Source organism: Pipistrellus hanaki (assembly GCF_964339955.1).
Source record: "Pipistrellus hanaki genome assembly, chromosome: 11".
In the NCBI taxonomy this organism is placed as follows: Eukaryota; Metazoa; Chordata; class Mammalia; order Chiroptera; family Vespertilionidae; genus Pipistrellus; species Pipistrellus hanaki.
The window spans coordinates 14,988,389-15,015,334 of record NC_140513.1 but is presented as its reverse complement, the minus strand read 5'-3'; the positions used below and the strand labels follow the sequence as shown (position 1 = coordinate 15,015,334).

The following is a 26,946-nucleotide window of genomic DNA, read 5'->3' as shown; positions in this document are numbered from 1 at the left end:
GGGAAACGCCCGCATCCTGGGCCAGGATTTGTGCCGCCGCCGCTTCAAGAGTGAGAAGCAGAGCCGGTTTGAGGCTGGCCATCGTGCCCGCCTAGGGACGGCCCAGGCTTCTCGACCCCCTGGTGGCTGAGGAAACGGTAAGTAGAAAGCTGCCTTTCTGGGCCCGGACTGCGCAGCCAGCTTAGGTGTCCCTGCTCTGTGTGCAGAGAGTGGTTTCAAACACGTTTCCAGCCTCGGGAGCCAGGATCCCCACGGAGAAGGGGCACCGTGTAGGGCTGTTTCAGGGAATGTGCGCGGTGAATGGGGAGCATCTGCCTGGCAGTGAGCGTGCTCACACTGAGGGGACTTGGCCAAAGGATGCTCATGCCCTTCAAAGGAGATCTCGCTGGGCAAGTGGGAGCAGCAGAATAAATCATGACGGTAACAGACTGAAACACGTGAAATGAAATAGCAATTGATTAGTCCACGTTGACCTAACTACCTATGTAAACGGGTAAAATAAGAAAAGGTTTCACTTTCTAATGAATGTGGAAGCAATGGCGCAATCAGCACCAGGGCTTCATCCATAGTTTTATTCTTGACTTTCTAATAGAACATTTTAGTGAGACTTATTTTTACAATTTATCGGGGCGATGGGAGGCTCAAAACCATCACGTTTTGTACTAATTTTTTATGTATTCTCCCTGTTTCTGGGGAGAAATACCAACAAATAAAGAGAAAGGGGAAAGCATAAGTATTGGGACCTTCCGATTGAATGTGTTAGAGACACAGTCTGTACCTGGACATAATTGCTTTTTAGGTGGGAATAATGGACTTTGCAACCTGTGACCACCTGCCACCATTGTTCCTTATCACTAGCATTTTTTTAAATATATTATATTGATTTTTTACAGAGAGGAAGGGAGAGAGGTAGAGAGCTAGAAACGTCGATGAGAAACATCGACCAGCTGCCTCTTGCACACCCCTTACCGGGGACGTGCCCGCAACCAATGTACATGCCCCTGACCGGAATCGGACCCGGGACCTTTCAGTCCACAGACGGACGCTCTACCACTGAGCCAAACCGGTTTCAGCATCACTAGCATTTTTAGATCAATATCACCTTTTTCCAAGTTATAATAATTTCATAAGCGAGATCAGATCCAAATGTTTTGTTTCAGTAATGTCAATAGAAAACATTCTTCAATCATTTCACCCATCATTTTATTACAAACATGCCTAAAAATCTAACTCATGAGTCCATCTGTCGTACAATCAAAAAGTAAAGGAAGGTCCACCCTGAAATCCCGTCCCATCTGTAACTGCAAAATGCGACAACAAAATAGATCACAAACGAAAGAAATGGAGGACAAAAAGCGTCTGGATATAGAGTTCAAATCTACGCTTATAAGGTTTTTCAAGAATTTCCTAGAAAAGATGGATAAGGCCTATGAGGATATGAAAAGAGACCATCAAGAAATGATAAGGGAACAACAAGAAATAAAGAATATATTGTCTGAAATAAAAAATATTCTACAGAGTCCTAAAAACAGAAGGGAAGATCGCAAGAATCAAGTCAAAGATTTGGAACATAAAGAGCCAGAAGACACTCCTCCACAGAAGCTAGAAGGCAAGAGAATCCAGAAAATTGAAGATAATGTAAGAAACCTCTGGGACAACTTCAAGCGAACCAACATCAGAATTATGGGGGTTCCAGAAGATGAGAGAGAGCAAGATATCGAAAACATACTAAAAGAAATAGTGACAGAAAACTTCCCCCACCTGGTGAAAGAATTTGACTTACAAGTCCAGGAAGTGCACAGAACTCCAAACAAAAGGAATCCAAAGAGGACCACACCGAGACACATCATTATTAAAATTCCAAGAGCAAAAGATAAAGAGAGAATATTAAAAGAAGCAAGAGCAAAGAAGGTAGTAACTTATAAAGGAGCACCTATACGATTGTCAGCTGACTTCTCAACAGAAACCATGCAGGCCAGAAGGGAATGGCAAGAAATATACAAGGTGATGAATAGCAAGAACCTACAGCCAAAAATAAGCTACCCAGCGAAGCTATCACTCAGAATCGAAGGCCAGATAAAGAGCTTCACTAATAAAAAAAAGCTAAAGGAGTTCATCACCACCAAACCAGAATTATATGAATTGCTGAAGGGGGTTCTTTCAGAAGAGAAAGTAAACAAAGATAAAAATTATGAACAACAAATACGTAATTATCAACAAGTGAATCTAAAAACCAAGGAAATTAAAAAAATCTGATGAACAATATTAACTGTTGAATATAATAGAATCAGAGGTATGGAAGGGGAGTGAACTGACGATTCTTGGGGAAAAGGGGAGAGGGGGGCGTGGGAAGAGACTGAACATAAACTGTGCACCTATGGATGAGGACAATGGGGAGAGGGGAAAGGGCAGAGGGTGGGGTGGGAACCTGGTGGAGGAGAGCAATGGTGGGGGGGGGGGGGGAGGAACATTTGTAATAATATGAAAAATAAAAACTTATTAAAAAAAAAAAAAGTAAAGGAAGTACTCTGCTTCTTAACTCACATTAGTATTCATTTTGGATTTTATTACATGAATAAACCTCTGATCCCTTTGCCTCATTTACTACGTGATCAGCTCTATAGTTTTATAGTATCTTATATGTGTGTACAACAGATTTCCAAAACATTCCAGCATTGAGGTCAAAATTTTCTTGTGATTTTTTTTTTTTTTTTACAAATTCAAATGTGACTTTTATCAGATAGCACAATAAAATGACACAACTATATCCTTAATAGTCAGAGATTAAAGTTTATCCTTAATAGGTACATTTCCTTTATTCCATTACAGTGAGGTTGAACAAAATAGTCTTTAAACTTGAATCTTCCCCAGTTTAAGCCACTCCTACTTAAGTAAATGTGACACATTTCTTTTCATTTATAGGGTGGTTTTTCCCAGGTCCTTACAGGTGTTCACTACATAGGAGTAGTTAATAAGGTGACCAGACGTCCCGCCTTTGGCGGGACAGTCCCACCAAAAGCGGGATCTCTGGTCACCTTAGAGTAAGTAGTAGGGAAGCTGTTTTGGTGCCTGCAATTCTGTGGGATGTCTGGTAGTCTTTTTTTTTTTTTTTTTTTCCCCCCTACTTTCAATGGATTGTCTTCTTCTGAAACTGCTTTTAAAAACACTGTGACCTGGCGAGCCCATGGGTGTTGAGAGCTTCTCTGACTACCCTCCTCTGGGCCACTTTGCTGTTCCTGACATGAGATGGACAGTTGCTGTGGGTGTGATCAAAGCAGGGGGCAAGAAGGCAGCTGGGGCTGGCAAAGTCATCAAGTCTGCCCAGAAAGCTCAGAAGGCTAAATGACTGTTATTCCCAGCACCTGCCACTCCAGTCTTAGTGGTGGAGGAACAGTCTCAGAGCTGTTTGTCTCAATTGGCCATTTAAATTTAATAGTAAAAGTCTGGTTAGTGATTATAATGCATCGTAAAACCTTCAGAAGGAAAGGAGCATGTTATGTGGGCCATTTGGTTCTTGTGTGTGTGTGTGGCAGTTTTTAAGTTATTGGTTTTTAAAATCAGTACTTTTTAATGGAAACCACATGATCAAAAAATTCGTCACAGAATTTTGAGACCCATTAAAATTTTTATTTAAAATAAATAAAGAAAAACACCGTGGCTTTACTAGTATGCACCAAAAACACTTTCAGAAACAGGCATGCTTCTACTACAGAAACAAAACATGGTTTATGATCTCTTTTAAAGAACATGAAATGAATCATATTCGCCAAGGTTTCAGTTGAAGTTATGTGTTCAGAGTATTCAAACACCGGGATAATTATGAACTTAGTTTTCTATACCGGGCCCTGGAATGAGGGAGAATTGACCATTTCCTGCAGCATTGCTTAGCCTTCTATTCTACACTCACTAGTCCTTTTTTTTTTTTTAACAACCTCTAAAGTAAGGTCACTAGGAGGTGAACTTTGGAAAAAAATATCCTTTAGTGTTGATTCGCTTATTTAGGATTTGTATGAATACGTTGTAAGAAAATCTCTTGCTTTAGAGCAATATATTTCCTTTGTTCACTCTGAAAGTCTAGCCACCAAATTTAGAACTAAAGAGAATGAACAAACCACATCTGGGGCTTATCTGTTCATATTTGTTTCTTGATTTAAAAAAGCACAATTGGGACAAATTATGTGAATATCTGCATACACATCAATTTTTCTGCACCAATAATTTTGCTTTAAACCATTCTTCAAATATGTTATTCCAATAAATGTGACAAAACCAACATGGAAATCCCAGGTGTTCAGACTGATTGTCAGCCTGTTTCTCTGATGAAAAGGCTACAGTTCTCCCTGGCTGCTTTGCTCAGTGGTTAGAGCACTGGTCTGCAGACTAGAGGATTCCAAGTTAGATTTCTGGTTCAGGGCAGGTACATCAGTTGCGAATTCAATCCTTACCCACTTCAGGGCTTGTGCATAGGCAACCAGTCGATGTGTCTCTCTCCCATCAATGTCTCTCTCTCCCCTTCTTCCCTCCCTCCCACACTCTCTCTCTAAAGATCAATGGATTAAAAAAAAAATAAGCGAAGGCGAGGATTTTTTTAAAAAGAAGAAAGGGCTACATTTTCCAAATTATACATATCATAAAAATAACATTTCCTGCAAAAGTTCAATATTCTTTTCTTTTTTTTTTTAATATATTTTATTGACTTTTCACAGAGAGGAAGAGAGAGGGATAGAGAGTCAGAAATGTCGATGAGAGAGAATCATCAACTAGCTGCCTCTTGCACACTCCCTACTGGGGATGTGCCCGCAACCAAGGTACATGCCCTTGACCAGAATCGAACCCGGGACCCTTCAGTCCACAGGCCAACGCTCTATCCACTGAGCCAAACCGGTGCCGGCGAAAGTTCAATATTCTTGCCTGAGTACTGGCCATGGCAATTTGACAAAAGATCTACACTAATAAAAGAGAAACATACAAATTAACCATCACTTTGCTATGCCTACCAGCCAATCAGGAGGGAATATGCAAATTAGAAGGAGAAAGATGGCAGCCACCAGCTGCTCCAGGTGCCAAGTGGCTGGGCAGGGCAGGCTGCCTGCTACGAGAGGAAGGGGGAGGCATGAAGGAATCTACAGGAGCAGCACTCTGGCCACAGCGAAGACGAAGACTGCAAACTCCAGAGTCTGCAGCGAAGACGAAGGCAGCAGGTGCCAGAGGAATCTCTTCATGCAACAGGCCTCCAGTTAGATTATAAAACTAGGTGCGAAGAGCTATTTACAGTGGTTCTCAGTGCTATCTGGCTTTTAATCCTGTCACTGTTAATTCTATCCAGTGGTTAGCCAATGCGCCCAATATTACTTAGAACCAGGTACAACAGAGATAAAAGCTTGAAATTAAAAGACTGGAATCCAGTTCTATCATTAACATGCTCTGTAATCTTCAACAAGTTTCTTAATTTCTCAGAACCTCATTAGTAAAATAAGGTTAATTATAGTTAATATTTAGGATTGTTAGAAAAATTAAAGGAAATATTATAGTTAGGGCAATGTTTGGTACCTAATAAAAATTCAGTTAATTGCTTGGCAAAGAAATTGGCTTCATTTATTTATTCAACAAACATTCATTGCGGTTCTACTTGGGCCAGGATTATATCTAATTACTTGAGATAAGTTGGTAAATAAAATAATTGCTCTGTTGGGAATTTCTGAATTTCATCCAGAAATTCTACTACTAGTTACTTACCAAAGAAATGAACATGGTGTCTACTTACATGTATATGAATAGTCAAAGATTTATTCATAATATCTCCAAAGTGGTTATAACTCAGGTGTGTGTGTGTGTGAGTGTGTATATATATATAAAATTGTATATTCATTCAATAGAAAATTAGTTAGGAATATAAAGGAACAAATTATTGGCACATGCCATAGCAAGATGGATCTCCAAATGTCATACCAAATGGAAGAACTAGATTCAAAAAGTATATTCCGTGTGGCTTCATTTTCATGATCTTGTGATCTTCTAAGAAGTAAAACATGGCATTGAAAATTTCTCCCACGTTATCTGCTGGTTTTGTTTCTCTGGTTTTATCGATGTCTGCAAAGCATCTTTTATTAAAATGCCAGGTGGGACACTTAAAAACTCTTCTGTTTTAAGAAAATCGTGGTGAGACATGGACCAGTAATGTCTGGCGGCCCTTTGACCTGTGAGAGTCTCCATCCTTCTCAAGGTATGCACTCACCGGGAGACCTCATTGTCAACTTCAAAGTTACACTGGAGACCTAACAGGTAAATGTTCCTGTCCTGCCCTGTTTCTAGGCCCTACACAGATCAGTACAGGAAGATCACAGCACTGCACTCCTCACCCTGGAGGCCAACTGTATGCACCAAGGACACGATCCCGCACCGTGCCAAAGGAACAGCGTGAGGAGGGCACAGGACGCTTACCAGAGAGGGGTATCCCCATCGGGAAATTTCCCTGCAGGCACTGTCTTTATGCCCAAAGAGAGGATCCACACAGGTTCGCCAGGATGCAAACCTGCACTCCAGTGTCCCTGCCCCTCATCAGGTACCTTGGCCACCCAAAACCTTTTCCTCACTCTCTGCCTCATTTCCCTGTGCGTGGCCCCAAAGGGAACACTAGATGGATGGCTGACACTTTGACCTGCAGTAACGCCGTGGAGCCAGCCAGTGGGACGTGTCTGCATGTACCTTCCTCAAGGTACCTACTCAGTGGGGAGACCTCACTGTCAAGTTCAGTGTTAAACCACAGAACATGGCAGATTTGTGCAACGCACTTGGCCTGATTCTAGGACCTGTGCCGGTCAGCCCAGGACCCACCGCGGCAAGACCCACATCCCACTCGGTGCTCACCCAGCACTGTGTCCACGTGGCAATGGACATTATTCACGTTCCCCACCCCCTTCTGGAGGTGACGGTGGCGGGAGATGTGCCCTGGGCAGAGGTCTAATGTTGCGTCCCTCGCTTTGAACTAAGTCTCCACTGTGGGGGCTGGCAAGCACCCTGGATTTCTTGTGGTTACGCTGAGATTCCTTGTTTAAAGCTGAAATGCCAGGTGCCCCTCCCTGCAGTTTTGCTAACAAGACCCCATCTGCTCTCCGTTGTCTTCACCCTCTGGTGGGGAGACAGGGAAGAGTAAAGGGTCCCTCCTCACCCTCCTCCAGCCCCACTCTGGGGTGGGGGTTCGCCTAGCTGCCACCGGTCACTCCACCAGAGTCACCCTGGAACCCCTCACACTGGGGGTCCGAGCCTTCCCTGCGGTTGGGTGAGGAAGACTATTTTGGAACCTTAAACAGGCTGCCAAGTAAGAGGCACGTGAGTGTGGAACGGAGGCGGGGGGGCGGGGGGCGGGGGGGTGAGGAGGAACTTCACAGCCACCTCCCTGTGTCCTCCCCACCTCGACCCCCTCAAACCGAGCGGAAGAGCTGGTGTTTCCGTCCCTTCTGTGTGGAGGACGGAGAAGGAGACTTGCTGTAGATGGACTCTGCCCCCAGGAGAAGGGAGGGCCATTGAGGGCAGCTGGCCCCTGGCCCTCACCAGCCGGTTCTGTTTCTTCTGCCCCTGAGCCTGCAGGGCCAGCGCCCGAACTCCCGCCTCCAAACCGTGTGAAATAAGAAGCTACCGGATCCTCACCCGCCCAACTGGATGGGGGATATTCAGTTGTGTCCTTGCTTGTCATCTCATTGCACCTCCCCCCCTCACCCCCCTTCACACAGCTGTACCAAGTTCAAGGTGGCGAGGGAGCAGGACACGGTCTGGTGTATCTGTGTCTTCGGGTGGAGGTACACTTCTCGCGAAGAGAAGCTTCTGAATGTCTTACGGTATTTATTTCCTAGCGTTCTTCTGTAAACGTACTGAGGAAGTATGAACCTCTGAGCAGGAAGGGGACCTCTGAGCAGGTGCAACGAAAAGGCCCAGAAAGGATGGGTGTGGGGGCCCCTGTCAGCCTCACGCTGACTGAAGGGGACCCTTCCAGGCCCTGCGCCCCAAGTCCTGGGATCCCCTCAACATACACCTCCAAACGGAGCACAGGGCGTCCACCGCACGTGGCTGCTAGGAGAAACCAGTAGTGCTCGGGATCCCCGCTGAGGGGGAGCAGGGACGCCCCCTGCAGGGGACTGCCAGCATGAGTGTCAGCAGCTTGTTCCAGGCAGGCCAGCATTTGCTTCTGGAGATGCAACTACTGGGTGGGTGGGTGGGGAGATCAATTCCAGGATGGGGACAAAAAGCATCCTCCAATCCCATTAGGAAAGCTGGGGTGCCTGGAGACCCCCTCAGGACATTGCCCCCCCCCCGAGAGGCTCTGATTGCTAGGCGTCTGGGGCCCTGCTCACAGCCTGACATGGCGTGGTTTGGACCGTGGCTCTTCTGTCCTTTCCTTTTCTCAGTGGACAAAGCCTCATCCCGCCTCATGTTCCCCTTGCCCAGAGCCTGTCCCCACGCATCTCTGCTGGTTCCGGGTCCGGGGCTCTGAGGCTTCTCCCAGAGGCAGGGGACCCCTGGGCGTGGGGTATGGCTGCCTGAAACACGGGTGCTGACCCTGACACCTCAGAGGTGCTGGCATTCGTGACTCTGTCTTTGACCTTCTCGGTGCCGGTTGGGACGGTGCCACCTCCAGCCTTCCGGTGCCCGCAGCCTGTGGAATGTGCGCCTTCCCCGTCCAGGGCAGAAGGGAGCCTGTGTCGCGGGGACTGTGTCCGTTGGGTCCCCGCCGGGGCCATGGGGACAACCTTGGGTGCACTCTTCTCACCGCATCAGCTCCACAGATCTCTCACTTTGTGTTTACGATCTGGCCCATGACCAGCTCATCCTCCAGGCTGAATACCCTCCTTGCCCTAGAAACACCTCTGATGGCGGGTGGGCTCGGGCTGTGCACAGGGGGGGACGTGCCCTTGGTTCTGTGCTTTGCATCTTCCGGATCCTCTCCTGTTCTCCAGGGGGGAGGGCCCTGGAACAGATCCCTCCTTGTATTTTTTTAAAATATATTTTATTGATCTTTTACAGAGAGGAAGGGAGAGGGATAGAGAGCCAGAAACATGCATGAGAGAGAATCATTGATCAGCTGCCTCTTGCACCACCCCCTACTGGGGATGTGCCCACAACCAAGGTACATGCCCTTGACCGGAATTGAACCCGGCACCCTTCAGTCCGCAGACCGACGCTCTATCCACTGAGCCAACTGGTCTCGGCTGTGTTTTTTTTAATCCATTTAGTCCTAATTAAAACAAAACAAATAGGGTCGAATCAACCTCTGTCCTCACCTCCTTCCTCTGCCCTATGTTATCAATACATAAGTTTATTCTCATGTTATAATAACAACAGGACAGGGTGCTGGGGCCAGGGTGGCAGGGACTGGGCGGGGCAGAACCGCGGCCCCGCTTCTCCAGGGGAGTGTCAGGTTATTGGATTCCCACGCTCAAGCCCGGGGACTCCTGGGGGCTCTGCATCTCACAGGGCAGCTGCCTGACAGAGCTCCCAGTGCCCAGCTCCACCCTGGCAGCGAGGCTCGCCTCGCAGGGATCACCAGGCTATGAGCAGCGCCAGCTGCGTAGGGGGCTGTAGGCGGCTCCCCAGTGCTCCCCAGTAGGTTCTGGGCAGCAGGCAGGATCTTGCCACACAATCCATGAGGCTCGCCTCCAGCTCAGGCGTGTCACCGGCTCTTGCAGCTGCAGGAACTTCCCCTTCGTTTCCCCCTCGTCCCTCGCCAGCCGCTAATGCACTCCTCCCCCTCCAGGTGGCGCTCCTACAGCACTGCCCTCTGATGCTGGTCGGGGCGGTCTGCGCTATGCTCCCATTGCACCTGTCTCTGCGGACAGCTGAACGATGGCGCCCCAGCTCCTTCAGCCCCACCTTCCCTTGCTTGGCCTCTGTAAGTAAGGCGGCTCTGCAGCCTGCCCGCGGCCGCCTGGACGGCCTGTCGTAGCTGTTGTGCTCTGGCTGGTAGCCGCTGTCCCACTTCCGAGGGCCCTGCTGGGGGCTCCTGGGGGGGGGGGGGGGGGACAGCAATCTGGTTCCTCCGTTCAGCTGGGCTATTGTCCAGCTCCTGCGCCCGATGCCTGCTGTGCTCCGTGCGTGTCGTCCCTCCACTTGCACATCTGCTCTGACATTGGCTGCATCTTCTGTTGTCAGATGGCCTTCTCTCCTCTCGGGGTGCCTGCGTACTGGTCTCTCTCCACCTGCTGCTACTTCAGCAGATGCTTCAGCGGCTCCACACGTGTCTGCAGCTGAGCCTGGTTTCCCGGGGCCTCTTGCCCCCTGCTCCTCGCTCCCAGGGCTTCCCAGATGACTAGAGAGCGTTGTGCAGCGGGAGCTCTGGCCTCTCCAGCTCCGTCCTCGGCAGTTCTGCCACCCTGAGCTGCCCGGCCTCCCGAGCCCCGAAGCTGCCCCCGCGCTCCCCGTTCTCCTGCTTTAGGCTTTCTGCGTGGTGTTGTCCTTGTGTGACCCCGGCGTTAGGGCCTCCCGCGTTTGCGTGAGACCTTGGTGGTACCGCCTGTGTCTGCCGTGTGCGTTGTCCACCCAGATCTCGGACGGGAGGCTGGGGAGTGGGCAGGAGGCCAGCAAGGCCCTCCTCCTCTCCGGGCTTTCTGCCTGGCTGCTGGGTGAGTCCCGGCCAGAGCTGCCCGCACGTCTGTCTCCTCAGACACCAGGATCCCGGTGGCCTGGCTATGAGCCTGTGACCGCCGTCTCAGACACTGGTCCCTTCGCTCGCTTCTGCCTATGTTCCCGCTGCTCCTCTTTCTCCTGGTTGGGGTTGATGGGGTTTCACGGCTTCGTGCTTTCTCCGGCGCCTCTGTGTTAGCAGAACACGCAGTCCCTCCGCCCCGACGACGGAGGCAGACTCCCGCCCCAGACTGAGCTACAGGGAAAGCGGACACAGGCTCCGGGCAGAGGAGAAGGCGCTGTCAGACAGGACAGAGGCACCGCTGAGGGGCCCGTAGTTCCCTGTGGATGAAGCAGCGCTGCGGGGGGGAAGGACACCCAGGCCCCATGGCGCCCTCAGGAGGCAGGGCTGGGGCGCGGCGTGGCCTTGAGGTGCATCCTCCGCTGAGTGGCAGCCGTCAGAAGTGGCTGTCCCAGGGCTGCTGTCCCAGGGCTGCTGCCAGGTCCAACGTGTTCCTGTAGGAACACAGTGCGGGCATCCAGCTTCCTCTTGGCCTCAGCCAGCTCTTCCTGTCCGGCTTCTTCCGCCTCCTTGTGTTTGGCATTGCTCAACGGGCACCGGGCCCCTTGTTCCCAGGGTTCTCAGCTGACCCCCTGCCTCTGAGGTAGGAGGTCCCCAAACTCCTCTTGGATCCTCTCCTGCTGAGGGTCTCCAGGGGCTGGGGTCTCTCTTGAGCTGGTGATAGATTCTTGACTCGTTTGCTGTCCTCCCCAGCCAGAGGGACTCTCGCGGCCAGCTGTCCCCTTCGCCCATGGGCTCCGGAGACGCGTACGTGTGAGAAGTGGGAGCATGGGAGAGGGCGGCATACAGGGAGAGAGGGGAGGACCCAGGAGAGCTTAGGAGTGTGCGCGGACGTGGGCTCCGGAATCTGGCTGTGGTCTGGGGGTAGAAGGGAAAAGTCAGGTAGGGGAGATGGGTGACAGGTGGTCCCTGGTCAGCGCGGGATCCAGAGCTAAAACTGCGCGAGAGACAGAGGGGCCCCTGTGTTGGGGTGACGAAATGGGAAGTGAGGGGTTCGTGGGCGCCGTGTCATGGCTATAAAGTGACAAGGACAGAGCTGATGCTTCCCATGCCTCCCCTCCCCAACACATACACACACGGAACATCTGCTTCCAAGGTTGTGGGCTCAGCCCTCAGAGCACAGTCTCGTGCCGACTTCTCCATGAGCTGACTCTCAAACGAAGGCCTGTGCCAGTGTGTGCCAGTGTGGGCAGGAGACAGGGACATCCCGGGGTGTCCTGTGGACAGGCGAACCTGGCAGGGGTCCCAAGCCCCACCTCCCTCCCTGCGTGGCCCCCCACGAGCCCTCACCCAAGCCTGGCTTCCACAGCCCCTTCCCCAGGTGGTTATCCCACTCAGGCCAAGGTCAGGCATGGGAGTTCCGTGGGCTAGCTCGGAAGGGGGGCACCTGAGGCCGCAGAAGAGCTGTAGGGGAGCTGTCCCGGGCGGGGAGACCCAGCCCAGGTCCAGGGGTAGCAGCTGCAGCAGCGGGGCTTTGAGCAGCTCTGGGTCCATGGCATCTGGATAACAGCCCTTGTCCCCACTGGCGCCTGCCTTCTCCAACCTGCTCCCCAGAGCCGCCATCCAATCTTTCCCGAGAATCCCCAGCTGACTCCTCTCTGTTCTCGTTGGGGTAAGGAGGGCAGGAAGAGAGGACAGACCGGTGTCACTAGCTTTTTTTTGGCCTGGGCCCACGGTTCCCTTACCTTGTCAATGCCGTGTTCTTTTTTATTTTTATTTTATTTCTTTACTTTTTTTTTTTTTAATCTTCACCTCAGGGCATTTTTCCATTGATTTTTAATACATTATTATATATCTGGGCGGGTGCCCAACGTTTGCATTTTTAGAGGGAGTGGAAGGGAGGGGGCGAGACAGAAAGAAAATCAATATGAGAGAGATACATCGATGGATTGCCCCTGACACGCACCCCAACCAGGGCCAGAACTTGTAACCGAGGTATGTGCCCTTGACTGGAATCGAACCCATGGGTGGATAAGCAATCCACTGAGCTAGGGCGTTGTGTTCTTTTTTTAAAATGGTGCTACATTTCTGAACTAGTACTGACCACTGCCAATCTTCACACACACACAAGAAACCCAATCCCCAGAGCTCACTGAAGTGCAGAGAAACCAACCACACTCTTCCTTTGTCTAACGCCGTGGTCAGCAAACGGAGGCTTGTGAGCTACATGCGGCTCTTTTGTCTGAGCCCAGCTCTGGGCAGAGTGGTGCCCTTGGGAGGGCACTGACCACCAGTGGACAGCTCCTGCATTGAGCATCTGCCCTCTAGTGGTCAGTGCCCGTCATAGCAACCCATCATTCTGCCCTTTAATTGATTTGTATATTAGCCTTTTATTATATAGGATTCTTATAACAGTGTTTAAATCTGTAATGAGACAATTCTATTTCTTTTAAATTATTGGAGTATATCTTTCACCCTCACAAAATATTATGATTAAAAAATAAGTTCCTAACCCACAGACTATACAACCAAGAGTGGATCATGATGTAAACTATGGACTTTGAGTGATTATGATGTCAATATAGGTTCATCCATGTACGACTCTGGTGGGGGATGTTGACAATGGGGAAGGCTATGCATGTCAAGGGGGGCAAAGTACATGGAGATCTCTGTTCCTTCCTTCATTTTTCTCTGGACCTAAAACTGTTCTTAAAAAAAATAAAAGTATTAAAATAAGAAAATAGCCCGGCTGGTATTGCTCAGTGGTTGAGTGTCAACCTATGAACCAGGAGATCGGAGTTTGATTCCTGGTCAGGGCACATGCCCAAGTTGCAGACTCCATCCCAGTGTGGGGCGTGCAGGAAGCAGGCTGCCAATCAACGATTCTCACTCATCATGGATGTTTCTATCACTCTCTTCCTCTTTCCTCCTCTCTGAAGTCAATAAAAAGATTTTTTAAATTGTGGCCATAATGTTTCAGTGACAGGGATGGTTGAGAAAGCTTCAGTGCCCCTCTCTGGGTTTATTTTTTTAATTCAGACCTTGAGTAAGATATCGTTAGGGTAAAATGTATACAAACAAGAAAACTGGCTGTTTGTTCTAAAACCTGTATTAATATAATTATTTTATGTTGAAACTTTTAAAAACAATAAAGTGATCCTTTCCAGAGCTTTGCCTGAGGAGGGTTATCACCTGTTGTAGTGAAGTCCCTCCCCCACCTCCGCCTGCCCGGCCCCGCCCCCACTGCGCTGACCCGGAAGGATGTGGGCCGGTGCCCAACATTTGCATTCTTTAAAAATATATTTTATTGATTTTTTACAGAGAGGAAGAGAGAGGGATAGAGAGTTAGAAACATCGATGAGAGAGAATCATCGATCAGCTGCCTCTTGCACACCCCCTAATGGGGATGTGCTCGCAACCAAGGTACATGCCCTTGAGATCTAAATTATGTGCCTACCAAAGATAGTGTTTGGGGTACATGAAATTGAGGATTTTGAGCAAAATTATGAAGAAAACTTATTCCCCCTGTGAATCAGTTTGGACAGGTTCAAGCCTCGGACTGACGAGAGGGAACAGTCCTTTCATGGCCACGGGCACGTCCCAGCTTGGAGGGCAGGGCCCTCCCCGCACAATGATAGCTGTGTAATTGACAGCAGCAGTAATTGCAAGCTTGAACCTATGGTCTGAACTCCTGGCCCCACGTGCCTGAGTGATGTGGGCTTGATAGAGTTCAGGTGCATGTAGTTGAGGAGGAATGAAACACACGAGAATGTTGTAAACACCTTGACCACGCCCTTACTTTGCCTCGTGGCATCTGCTATAAAATAAAGACCTGGCTTGTAGTCCGTGGCGCTGTCGCTGGCTCTCCATCGGCGAGGGCAGTGTCCCACCCAGCCCCAGCTTTCTTCTCGTGTCTGTCTTTTCTCCATCCTTCACGGCCCCCTCTCAGGGTCACTGAATCTGGCTGAGCTGGCATGGCACACACATGTAAACTGAAGGACAGCACTTTTTTTCCTTTTGAGAGCAGGCCTATTAAAATTGGGGACAGTGAAACCCGGAAGGGCCTGGGATAAAAGAAACCACAGGAGAGAGGATGGGTGGGCTGCTGTGGCTCTCTAGAAAGGTTATGGGAAAGAAGTGAGCCAAGGCAGGGTGCTGTCAGCTCACTGGAGTCCGAGAAAAGGGGCTTGGGGGGCCTTGGGGACAGGTTCAGGGGTTAGCCTGGGACAGGATGCGCTGCTGCTGCCCATTGTGGCCCTGGTTGCAAGTCTCATGGGGGTGTGAGAGATCACCGATTGTGCTCCGGGAAGTCTGCCTGACTTTCGGTTCTTTGTAATAGGTCGTGTAAGGGAGGGATAGGGTGAGGCAAGGACATGGGTAATACGCTACCTTGCCTTGGCCTTTCTCCTGTGTCCGGGACTTTTCTGAAGTGCCCATCAACATGAATTGTTGGCTCTACTATGTGGCCAATCCCTATGAAAACAGCAGCACTCCTCCGGAGCTGCAATTGTCCGGGATGGTAGCCACTAGCCACATTGTGGCTATTCATTACTGGAAATGTGGCTGGACAGGAATCAGGCCCAGACAGAGAAGGGGGCCCAGGGAATGGCTCACCACTCCCTTCTCCTCGCTGAGCACCTTGGTGCTGAGGGAGGAACTGACTCAGAATCAGCACCCAGGGCTCCAGCTCTGCTTTTCCCGGATCTTCAGGTGTCCTCAGAGAAAGCACTATCCACCGAACCCGGTTTGGCTCAGTGGATAGAGCGTCGGTCTGCGAACTGGAGGGTCCCAGGTTCAATTCCAGTCAAGGGCATGTGCATTGGTTGTGGGTGCATCCCCAGTAGGGGGTGTGCAGGAGGCGGCTGGTTGATGTTTCTCTCTCATCAATGTTTCTCACTCTTGCTCTCTATCCCTCTCCCTTCCTCTCTGTAAAAAAATCATTAAAATATATTTTTAAAAAAGAAAAAAAAGCACTACCCTTGCTGGTGTCAGCTTTCTCCTCCATCAAAGGGAAAGCAGTTAACACGATGATCTCAAGGTCCCATCCAGTCAAAATGCCCCATATTCTCTGTTGTTGCTTCTGTCCACCCCCGACCAAGGGAGTGGGGGAACCTGATTTCCTGCTTATTCTAGGTTCCCACCATTCCCTAGCCGCACACATGTGTCAAACACAAGGCCCGCGGGCCAAATCCAGCCCGCCAGGCCTTGCAATGTGGCCCGCACCGCGCTGTCATCACTGCACTCCGCTGTCAGTTTATGACATTGTCAGTTTATGACTGTTCAGTAAACCATTTGGCCCGCGATTTAGGCTGGATTTTAGATTTTGGCCCCTTCTCTGATTGAGTTCGACACCCCTGGCGGCTCGGGGACCTTGAGGAGACCTCAGAGACGCACACAGCATCTCAGCATAATTCCCTCCTCACAGAAATGCTGGCACAATAGCCCTGGCGGTGGTGGTTCCCCCCATTCCACAGATGAACAAATACTTTCTGAGAGGCTCTTTGGTCACCCCGAGTCAGGCACAGGCTCCTAGGATGTTAGTGCCGCGAAAGATTCAAAGATTCAAGGAAGATCGTCTCACTCACTCTCTTTTTACGGAGCAGGACACTGAGGCCCCAGACCATGCAAACAGGACGGTGGTGGGTGTGCAGGAGGTAGCTGGTCGATGTTTCTCTGTCATCGATGTTTCTAGCTCTCTATCCCTCTCCCTTCCTCTCTGTAAAAAAATCAATAAAAAATATATATATTAAAAAAAAAAAACCAAAAACAGTGGAACCCTCAAGTTCCAAGGCTCCTAGTCTTGTTTCTTCCTTTTAAACTGTGTCCCAGTTTCCTCATTTATAAATTAAGTTTCCTCGCTTATAATCTAATCGTGCACTACCCATAAGGTGGTTGTGAGCACTTAGTAGCTATTCTGTAATGCTGCCTGCACTCACCTTTTATTTCCATGTCAGATGGACTCATAACAACTTTGGCTGGAAGTATCCCCAAACAGACTTTTCATAAAACGTTCCCCTGCCGTGCTGAACTGAGAATGGGCTGGGTGATAGAGATCAGGGAGGGCCAGCTGGCATGGCTCAGTGGTTAAATGTCGAACTACGAACCCAGAGGTCACGGTTCGATTCCCACTCAGGGCACATGCCTGGTTTCCGGGCCCTCCTCCTGGGCCTCCTCTGGAACAAAGCACCTGCTGTGACATCGTCCTCGGTCACCCCTCAGGGCCCCCTAAATCCTGAGCAATGGAAGTCACACCGACCGGCCCTCTTTACCGGTTAGTAACTCGGATTCTTCTATAAATGTTTACCAGTTAGTACTGAGGATTTTCCATAAACATTTCCCTGTAAATAATGTGGATACTAGAAAAAAAATAATTTTCATGTACGAACAGTTGACATTGCAACAACAAAGTACTGGTTGAGAGAGGTTTCAAGGAGCTGAGGATTCTGCAATATTATGAAGAAAAGTTGGTAACCTGCTTCCCTGGACATGAGAGACTTCTGGCTCCTAAGTCAATATAAGAATTCAGCGGGATGACATTTCCTTCCATAGAATTTATCTTTATTTTCTTTCCTGTCTCCACCACCCCTCAGAAATGCCACCATATAAAGCCCAGTAGCAGTTAGCTTAGGCTCCAGTCCTCCCCTTGGGTAAGAGGGTGGAGAGAAGGGACAGTCACTCCCGAGTCTCCATGCTTTCCTCCTCCTCTCCTTCCTTCTGTGTTCTCCTCCTCGTCCTCTCTTTCTTCTTCTCTAGTGGCTTCTCATAAGCCTTTTCTGGGGGTGCTACTATCACTCCATCCCAGGTAGATATTTCAGAAGCAAGATGGCTGGCATCACCCTCCTGGCCAAGGATTTTCCTAAAGCCACCCTGTGAGAGGATTCGGGCCAGAGTCTGAGCTGTGTGGCAGACCATGTCCGGCTGTTGTGTGTACCCTGAAGTTGGCACTCTCACAGGGATCTGTGATACCCATTGACCCCGGCTAGAACAATCCTGCAGCCAGAATCTACAATGCCTGTCTGCCACATGTAGGGCCAAAGGCTGTCTGGGGTTTCTCAAAACGGCATAGTGCCTGAGTAGGTCAAGGATCCAGGGTTTGGATCCAGGACACAGTGTGTGAGGAGTTCAAAGCCAGGAAAACAAATCCTCAGGCCCTTCAGAAGTCTGATGAAAAGGACAAATACTCTGACAGAAACAGCACCACACAAGCTGTCGTGAGAGGCAGCTATCATCAACCAAGGCAGTGGTCAGTGGTCATGAACCGAGGCAGCCGTCATCAACCGAGGTGGTCGTGAACTGAGACAGCCATCATCAACTGAAGCAGTCGTGAGCCTGGCTGGTCCATCTACCGGAAAAATCCAAACGAACTCTGGACAGAAAGGGGCGGCCTTCGTGGCCGTGGCGGCCTCACAAACTTAGAGACCCAAAGTAACCACCAAAAATCATCTGAAATGAAAACTCTGTCACTAAAAGCAGTGGATGGCAGGCAGGTAGCCAGGCAGCCGTCGTGAACTGAGGCGGTCATCAGTGGTCGTGAACCGAGGCAGCTGTCATCAACCGAGGGGGTCGTGAACCTAGGCTGCTTACCAGCTGTGTGCCCTAAGTAAGCTACTTGGCCTCTCTGATTAGAAAAGATAAGCGGTTGGCACAGAACCAGAGTAAATGAGCCATTACTGGTAGCTGTCATCGTTGCTAGTGCCATCCTTAATACCTGCATTCTGGCCAATAGCACAGTGTGGAGTCACCGAGCCTTAGACCGGCTGTCCCTCTGCAAGAAAACGGCGTGAACCCTGGAAGCGCTGACAGTCTCTTGGAAGCAGCTCTCTCTCAGTTCCTGCAGAAACAGGACAGGTGACCTCTTTACCTGGTGTGTGTGCTCAATCCCTTTTGTACAGAAGTAACTCCGAGTTGTTTTCTGGAAGGTGACAACTGCATGTATCCTCACACTAACCAGGTCGGGGCCTGCAGAGACGGTCCATAAAGGGCCCCTCCTCTATAGAAAGGAGATTTCAGGAGCGGGTCTGAGAGCAGGAACCAGACAGGCTGGCCCTGCGTCTGGAAAGGCACCTTGTAAACAGCCCTGGGTCCCGCGGGAAGCAGTGCGAGGAGCGGTTTGCCAAGTGAGGGACAAGGGATGGGAGCTGGCCATTAACCCTGCAGCATGTGTGTCCCAGGTTTCCCTCGGGGGCTTTCTCAGGGCCAGCGGTGAGCATTCACCCATTCGTCCTTCCCCCTCGTGTGAGAGGGCTGCATCCGGAAGCTATGACCCTAGCGGGTGCCACTCTCAGAACTGCATGCACACACACACATGCACACACACACACACACACACACACACACACACACACACACACATGATCTAGAGTAGCCAACGTCAGAGAAACAGAAAGTAGAATGGGGGTTACCAGGAACTGAGGGGAGAGGAAATGTGAATTGTTTAATGGGTAGAGCTTCAGTTCTGCAAGATGAAAAAGTCCTGGGCGATGTGAATGTGTTTAACCCTCACATGGGTTAAACAGATGGGTCCTGGCTGGGAGGTTCACGGGATTGCTGCAAGAACCGGAATGAATTCTCGATCACACTTCGAGATAAGGGGAACAAGAGCGTTTTTTTTCCCAGGTGGGTTCTTCCTCCAGCAGCAAGCCATCATTTGACTTACGCCGTATTAGGAGCCAAATATACAAAGTAGATAAACAAGTGGATGTTAACAAGATGCCTGTTTGGCTTGTTTTAAGGTTACTACCGGTAGGGTTGAAAAGCAGTTTCTTTCTTTCTTCCAAGGGGAGAAAAACTGCTGTAGAGAAAAAATTTCCATACACAAGCTGAAGCCTGCTTTTGCCTAATCTTCCCCTAAGATTAGGAAATAACCTACACTCGGGATCCGGTTAAGATTTTTAGAGATGCACCCAGGACGCTGGAAGCACAGGGAAGGGGTGGGGTGGGGTCAGTTCACAACTTCTTTTTCTAAGAACTGGCAGTGCAGAGCCAGCTCCTTTGAAAGACATAGGTATTGCCCTAGCAGGTTTGGCCTGTGGACCAAAGGGTCCTGGGTTCAATTCCGGTCAAGGGCATGTACCTGGGTTGCAGGATCTTCCCTGGCCCTGGTCAGGGCATGCGTGTGCAGGAGGCAACCAACCGATGTGTTTCTCTCACATTGATGTTTCTCTCTGTCTTTTTCTCTCTCTTCTGCTCTCTCTAAAATCAATGGGAAAATATTCTTGCGTGAGGATTTAAAAAAAAAGAAAAGACATCTGTATGGGTACAGCCATATTCAAAGCAGCACTATTCACAAAAGCACACAATTTTCACAAAGCAGCACTAGTTACAACAACAGGCAGAAGGCGGAAACAACCCCAGTATTCATCAACATTAGAAGGGACAAGGGTCTCGAGGTGCAGACAGTGCTGTCATTTCTTGCTGAATGTTAAAATATGGCGCGATATTTTGCAGATGCAGCACTGAACAGGCTGAGCTGACAGGACCTAACTGGGATGAATGCAGAAGAGAAGAAATCAACATGTAATTGACTTTTTTAGTAGAGCACCCCCAGTAGAGAACCCCTGGAGTTCAGTAACAAAAAGATGAATGGATAAACAAAACATGGCACATTATTTTTTTTTTAACTATATTTTATTGATTTCTTACAGAGAGGAAGAGAGAGGGACAGAAAGCCAGAAACTTCAATGAGAGAGAAACATCGACCAGCTGCCTCCTGCACACCCCCCACCGGGGATGTGCCCCCAACCAAGGTACATGCCCTTGACCGAACCTAGGACTTTTCAGTCCTCAGGCTGACACTCTATCCACTGAGCCAAACAGGTTTCAGTCGTGGCACATTATTATGCTCCGTGAAATAAGCCAGTCACCAAAAGACAAACACTGCATGATCCCACTCATATGATGTGTCTAGAGTAGCCAAGGTCAGAGAAACAGAAAGCAGAATGGGGATTACCAGGAACTGAGGGGAGAGGAACTGTGAATTGTTTGATGGGTAGCGCTTCAGTTTTGCGAGATGAAGTAGTCCTGGGAATTGGGGTGTAAATGTGTGTAACCCTCACACATTGATGGGTGCTGGCTGGAAAGTCACGGGATTGCTGCAAGAGCCCAGGGAGACAGCGAGGACATTTGTAAACACGGAAAGTGATATTGGGGCAATTGATGTTCACACAAGAGAAAGCAGACCCATCTAAACTCCCTAGCTCCGTGGTCAGCAAACTGCGGCTCGAGAGCCACCCGCGGCTCTTTGGCCCCCTGAGTGTGGCTCTTCCACAAAATGCCAGGGCCTGGTGAGTCAATTTTGAAGAAGTGGCATTAGAAGAAGTTTACGTTAAAAAAAATGTGGCTCTCAAAAGAGATTTCAATTGTCGTCCTGTGGATATTTGGCTCTGTTGACGAATGAGTTTGCCCACCACGGCCCTAGGTGATCAGGGAAGGTACTCACAGCCCAGAGAGGGAGAAGTGAGAGGGCTGAAGAGTAGGGCGCCCTCCTGGGATCTTGTCACCCACCTGCCTGTCCTCTGTCTAAGTTTTCCCAAAACCTCACAGCTCAAAGACCAGGGCTTCTGGTCTGAGTGGATTGATGTTTGTAGACTGGTCGTCTCTCCTGAGTTCAGCAAGCGGGGTCACACTTGGGTTTGCTATCTTTGTCCCAGACTAAGAGGCCTCTGGGTGTCTCAGCTGTTCCTTCCTCACGCTGGCGGGGCCCACCTGCCACCGTTCCTCTGGGGGAAGGGGGGGGGCGGTAGGGAGGGGGCTCTCCCGGTGACCCTGCCGAAAGCTGGCCCTGGGCCCCCTGCTCAGTTCCCGCTCCCTCTTCCAGGCGGCAGTGTTCTGTATGCGGTTGGGGGGAGGGAGAAAGGGCAGTCCCACTTTCCCTTCGTGCTTCTCCATAAATTATTTTCTCACTCCCACAAACCGCCCCAAACCGGCCCCAACTCTAATGGAAAGCAAACCCATTCCGTCTCAGAGGCTGCTTCTGTTCCTAACACGCCTTCTCCTGAAACAATGCGGCACAGAGCCGCTGCCCCTGGGACTCATTCACTCACATAACGAATGTGTATGGGCAGTCAGCTTTGCGACATGAATTCTTTGGGGGACCAGCGGGTGCCTTCCTGAACAGAAACACAGAATCCTCTGTCTTTCTTGCACTTCCATTGGAATAGCAAGGAAGGACCAATGAATAACCAGATGAAACAGTGTGACTCCTGGTGACCAGTACTACGGAAAAACAATACACGGGGCCTGTGGTTTTAAACAGGTGGTCAGGAGAGAGAGGTTTCACCAATCAAAGGGAAAAGGGGAAGTGCAGAGAGAAAAACATGCTTAAGAAATGCTCTTAGTCCCCAAAATAACTTCCTGACTTTGAACATTGCCTGAGGGCCAGGTGTCAGAATGGCTGCGTGGCTAAGGAGTTGCACTTAAGGTCCAATGGATTGATATCCTCGTGGGTCCAAACCCCAGTGCGGTGGAGGGTACCTGCCCATGGCCTTGGGGTCATTCACGGCCTGGTCCTGCCCTCGCCAGCCTCACCAGCACAAAGCCCACTGCACACTCCCTGCTCTGCCACCTCACGCCGGCCAACCTCAATGTGCACACATCCTGTGACACACACACTCAGCAGGTGCACAATGCCCTCACAGCGTTACTGTCAAACCAGCGAGGTGTGTGGGAGAACTGGGCTGTCGACTGAATGGAGCTGCATGGAAAACATGCAGAAGTCTTAGCCATGAGCGTTCGACTCCAACCTCAAGCTCACTTATAACTGCAGATCTACGGCATGGAAAGGGGCAGGTAGGAGTCATCCAGCCCTGGCTGGTTTGGCTCAGTGGATAAAGTGTTGGCCTGCAGACTGAAGGGTCCCGGGTTGGATTCCAGTCAAGGTCAAGGGCATATGCCTGGTTGGGGGCTCAATCCCCAGAAGGGGGCGTGAAGGAGGCAGCCAACCAATGATTCTCTCTCATTGTTGATGATTCTCTCTCTCTCTCTCTCCCCCTCTCTCCCCGCTCCCTCTCCTTCTCCCTCTCCCTCTCCCTCTCTCCCTTCCTCTCATGTGTGTGTGTGTGTGTGTGTGTGTGTGTGTGTGAGTGTGTGTGTGTGTGTGTGTGTGTGTGTGTGTGTGTGTATGAAGTCATCCATTCCGGAAACCCTTCACAGTGGCCCAGAGAAGGATAATGGGGTTCTTGGGGTCACACAGCCTTATTGGTACATGGAGGCCAGATATTCTGCAGGAGTAGCATTTCATGCATGTGGTCTTTTCACGAGACTTCAAGTTCCTCTACCGTGTGCCTCAGAAGGAGAAATGACTGTTTGGATTTCCTGTCCACCAGCTGACCACGAGTGAGCTGAGTGCCCCAGTTAAAGGGCCCCGTGCCTGTTTCTGCCACACTCAGTGTGGTCTCGGGGCAGGAGGTGGGGGTTCCGGGTGTGTGCCGGAGGGACAAGCGGAACTCTCCGTTGCTCCTGGGAAAAGCGCTGTCCAAATACAAAACCCAGAGAGACCCTCCTGCCCTGGACCGGGCTTGGCTGGTGGCGGGGAGCCAGGCGAGGGGCGCCTCCGGTGGCTCGGGAAGAACAGGGGCCCTTTCACACCTTAGGGCTAATTATTAAAACCGCCACACGCCTGAGGAAGTCAGAACTGAGTGTGAAGGTCATTAGATTGTGACCAAGCCAACAAAAACAATCGAATGAATAAAGCTGTGATGCAAATCCTTCCGCCAGAGACGGGGGTTTGGTGAGTGTATGGGAACCTGCGTGTGTGAGGGTCAAATCTTCTTACTCCTGCTTCCCAGGAGAGGCGTGACAATTTACACCCAAATCACCAAGTCCCTCCCCCGCTCTTGGGGCCCAGATGCCTCAAGAAACCCAGAACCCTCTTCCCGTTGCCTCCGCCCTGCTGAGCATGTCCGGGCAGCGCCAGGCCTCCCTTCCAGACCTCTGTCGCCTTCCCCTGGGACTTCCCCAGCCCTGACTTCCCTCCAAGCCACACAGCGTTCAGCCTGAGGCTCTCAGACTGTGTGGGGCCTGAGCAAGCGGCCCCTCTCCTCTCACAGAATGAACATATTTGCCGCTAATGATGGCAATGGCTCCCACTGCCAGGTACGCTGCTGGGAAAAATTTTTTTTTAAATTTTCTTTTTTTTCCCCACTGGAAATTAATTACTTTACTGATTAAATCATCAGAGATGTGCAGCACAAGATTTAACATTTTCTTGACCACCGACGCCTGGGGCCTGGAGCTTGCTCTGCCTCTCCCTTAAAGGGTGTAAGGGAGCCGAAACCGGGTTGGCTCACTGGTAGAGCGTCGGTCTGCGGACTGAAAGATCCCGGGTTCGATTCCGGCCAAGGGCATGTACATTGGTTGCGGGCACATCCCCGGTAGGGGGTGTGCAAGAGGCAGCTGGTCGATGTTTCTCTCTCATCGACGTTTCTAGCTCTCTATCTCTCTCCCTTCCTCTCTGTAAGAAAATCAATAAAATATATTTAAAAAAATAAATAAATAAAGGGTGTAAGGGATACGTGGGTAATAGGGACCAAGTCAGGTGGTTTCAGGTCGCCTTTTGCCGGCCACGGAGCACCTGCTCAGAGCAGGGAAGAGACAGCATTTAAGAAAGATCTAACAGAGCCGAAACCGGTTTGGCTCAGTGGTAGAGCGTCGGTCTGCGGACTGAAAGGTCCCGGGTTTGATTCCAGTCAAGGACATGTACCTTGGTTGCGGGCACATCCCCAGTGGGGGGTGTGCAAGAGGCAGCTGGTCGATGTTTCTCTCTCATCGACGTTTCTAGCTCTCCATCTCTCTCCTTTCCTCTGTAAAAAATCAATAAAAATATATTTTTTTAAAAAAAGAAAGATCTAACAGAGAACTTGACATCGCATTTTAACACGTCTCTTAGCCATTTGCATTTTATCAGTGGCATTGGTCCAAACTTATTTGCTTCTGATCTAATTTTCTTTTGCAATTTACTTTTTTTGGTATGTATGTAATTTTTTGTTTTGTTTTGTTAATCCTCGCCCGAGAATATTTTTTCTATTGCTTTTTGGAGGGAGTGGAAGAGAAGGATAGAGGGGGAAAGGAGAGAGAGAGAGAGAGAGAGAGAGAGAGAGAGAGAGAGAGAGAGAGAGAGAGAGAGAGGGAGAGAAGAGAGACACATTGGTTGGTTGCCTCCCACACATGCACAACCTATCAACCTGTGAGGGGCATCAAATCTGCAACTTAGGTACATGTTCCTCTTGACCCGGAATCAAACCTGCAACCCTTTGGTGCATGGGTTGACCCTCTAACCTCTGAGCAACACTAGCCAGGGCTTTGGTATATAATTGTAAAAAATATATTTTATTGATTTTTTACAGAGAGGAAGGGAGAGGGATAGAGAGCCAGAAACATCGATGAGAAACATGAATCAGCTGCCTCCTGCACACCTCCCACTGGGGATGTGCCCGCAGTCAAGGTACATGCCCCAAACTGGAATCGAACCTGGGATCTTTCAGTCTGCAGGCTGATGCTCTATCCACTGAGCAAAAACGGTTAGGGCTGTTACGTATGTAATTTTAACAAATAATCCCACTTCCTTGTGCAGAAATGAATCAACTCAGTGCCAAGGAGAAACCCCTCAAACCGGAATGGCCTCATCTTGCTCTTGGACAGAGCAAGCAGGCTTTTCTGCTCCTCTTCTATGCAAGCATGGAGCAAACTTCCCCCTGAAGTCCAAAGCGTTATTTTTGGCCTTGAAATGCGAAGCTTTTGATGGGCTGATTCAAATCACCTAGAAAAGGGAAACTGTGGAATTACTATGCCGGCAGCCTTCTGAGGGCATTTATTCTTAAAACCAGCTCTTCAGAGTCGTCCATGATTGTGCCCAAAGGCTCTAAGGTCCAAAGAACGTCTGCTCATCTATCTCATGAGCCAGACTCAGAGGCGGCATTGGAACTGCCTGGAGCAAGAGCAGCAGCGGTGGCCCCAGAGGTGGGAACTCAGTAACTCCAGGCTGGTCAGTGATCCGGCTGTCCAGCCTGCCTTTTCCTCCACCCGACCGACAGTCCATGCTTGGTGCCCCTCTCCAGGCTTGAAAGATTTTATTTCAGAACAAAAGCAAGCAGCCTGTTCCCTTGGAAGACAAATCGGTAAATGCCCAGAAGTTTCTGTTGAGGTTCCTTGAAGGAGTCCAAAGTGCCCACTGGCCTTGCTGATGGCAGCCATCTTGGCGATGACTGGCAGATTATGTATAATAAAGGTGTTCCATTGTTTTGCCAAGTTGTGTGTGTGTTTTTTTTGTTATTGTTGTTCTTATTAATCCTCACCTGAGGATATTTTCCCACTGAGTTTTAGAGTGGAAGGGAGGAGAGACACACAGAGAGAAACATGGATGTGTCTGAGAGAAAAACACCGATTGGCTGCCTCCTGCAGGGTGTGACAAGGACCTGGGATCAAGGGGAGGAGAAGTCCGTGTCTGTAGGGAGCCAGGCCTCTGTGCCTCCTGTGTCATCCCGACCCCAGCCCTGGCCATGGCGGTGATTCAAGAGTCCATCCCAATGCCCAGACTGGACCGGTTGGGCTGGATTCCACCCTGACCCGCAGGCCAGCCAAGGCCCAGGCCAAAGCGGGGCTGCAGGTCAGTCTCTCCCAGAGTCTGGGGGGCCTTCCAGCTTCAGCAGCTTCCTGTCCCAGAAGCCCGCCAGTGGGTCGGTAGCTCCAAAAGGTCAGACCTAGAGACCAGCCACAGAGCCTTCCCATCTGGTACGGAGGTCCTCTTTATTCTCTGCTCCAGCTAATACCGAGGAACGGTCAGGTTCTTGCCCCAGAAATTGTCCCCAAGCACCGAGGGGATTCAGGGCACCCCATGCGGTCCTGGCCTTCCTGGGCGCCGAGAATTTAACACAGAGTCTTCATTTGAGCCTTACAACCCCTACGACATAGATTCTGTTGTGTCCATTTTACTGACCAGGAAACTGAGGCTCAGGTGCCAACATCTGCTGGCTCAGGATTTGAAGCGAGAGAGCTCACACTCCAGGCTCAAGGTGGGCCAGGACTGTTTCTGCTGAGATTTCCCCGAAGAGTCCCCTGCCTCACAGGACGACTGGCAAAGGGTTACTGAACACAGGTATTTTAAAATGAAATACTGTGACAAGCTCCTCATTCCCCAGAAACACTCCCCCCAATGGAAAGATGAAATGGACAGACAACCCACAAACATGAAAATAACAAAACAAAACAAAATAGTGTACTCTCCTAGCAATCAAAAAAATACAAATTAAAATGACCACTGTGCATTGCTTTTGGCTAGTCAGATTTTTTTTTTTTTTTTAATGGCCACATTCAAA

The 26,946-nt window shown here is 49.9% G+C and overlaps 1 long non-coding RNA gene across 1 annotated transcript; it reads left to right on the top strand.

Annotated features, from left to right (window-relative positions):
* LOC311630408 lies at positions 1–7,265 on the top strand. The gene is made up of 3 exons (XR_014796373.1): positions 1–137; positions 6,151–6,223; positions 6,313–7,265. It is a non-coding gene; the product is annotated as an uncharacterized lncRNA (long non-coding RNA).
* Positions 7,266–26,946: the final 19,681 nt, after the last annotated feature.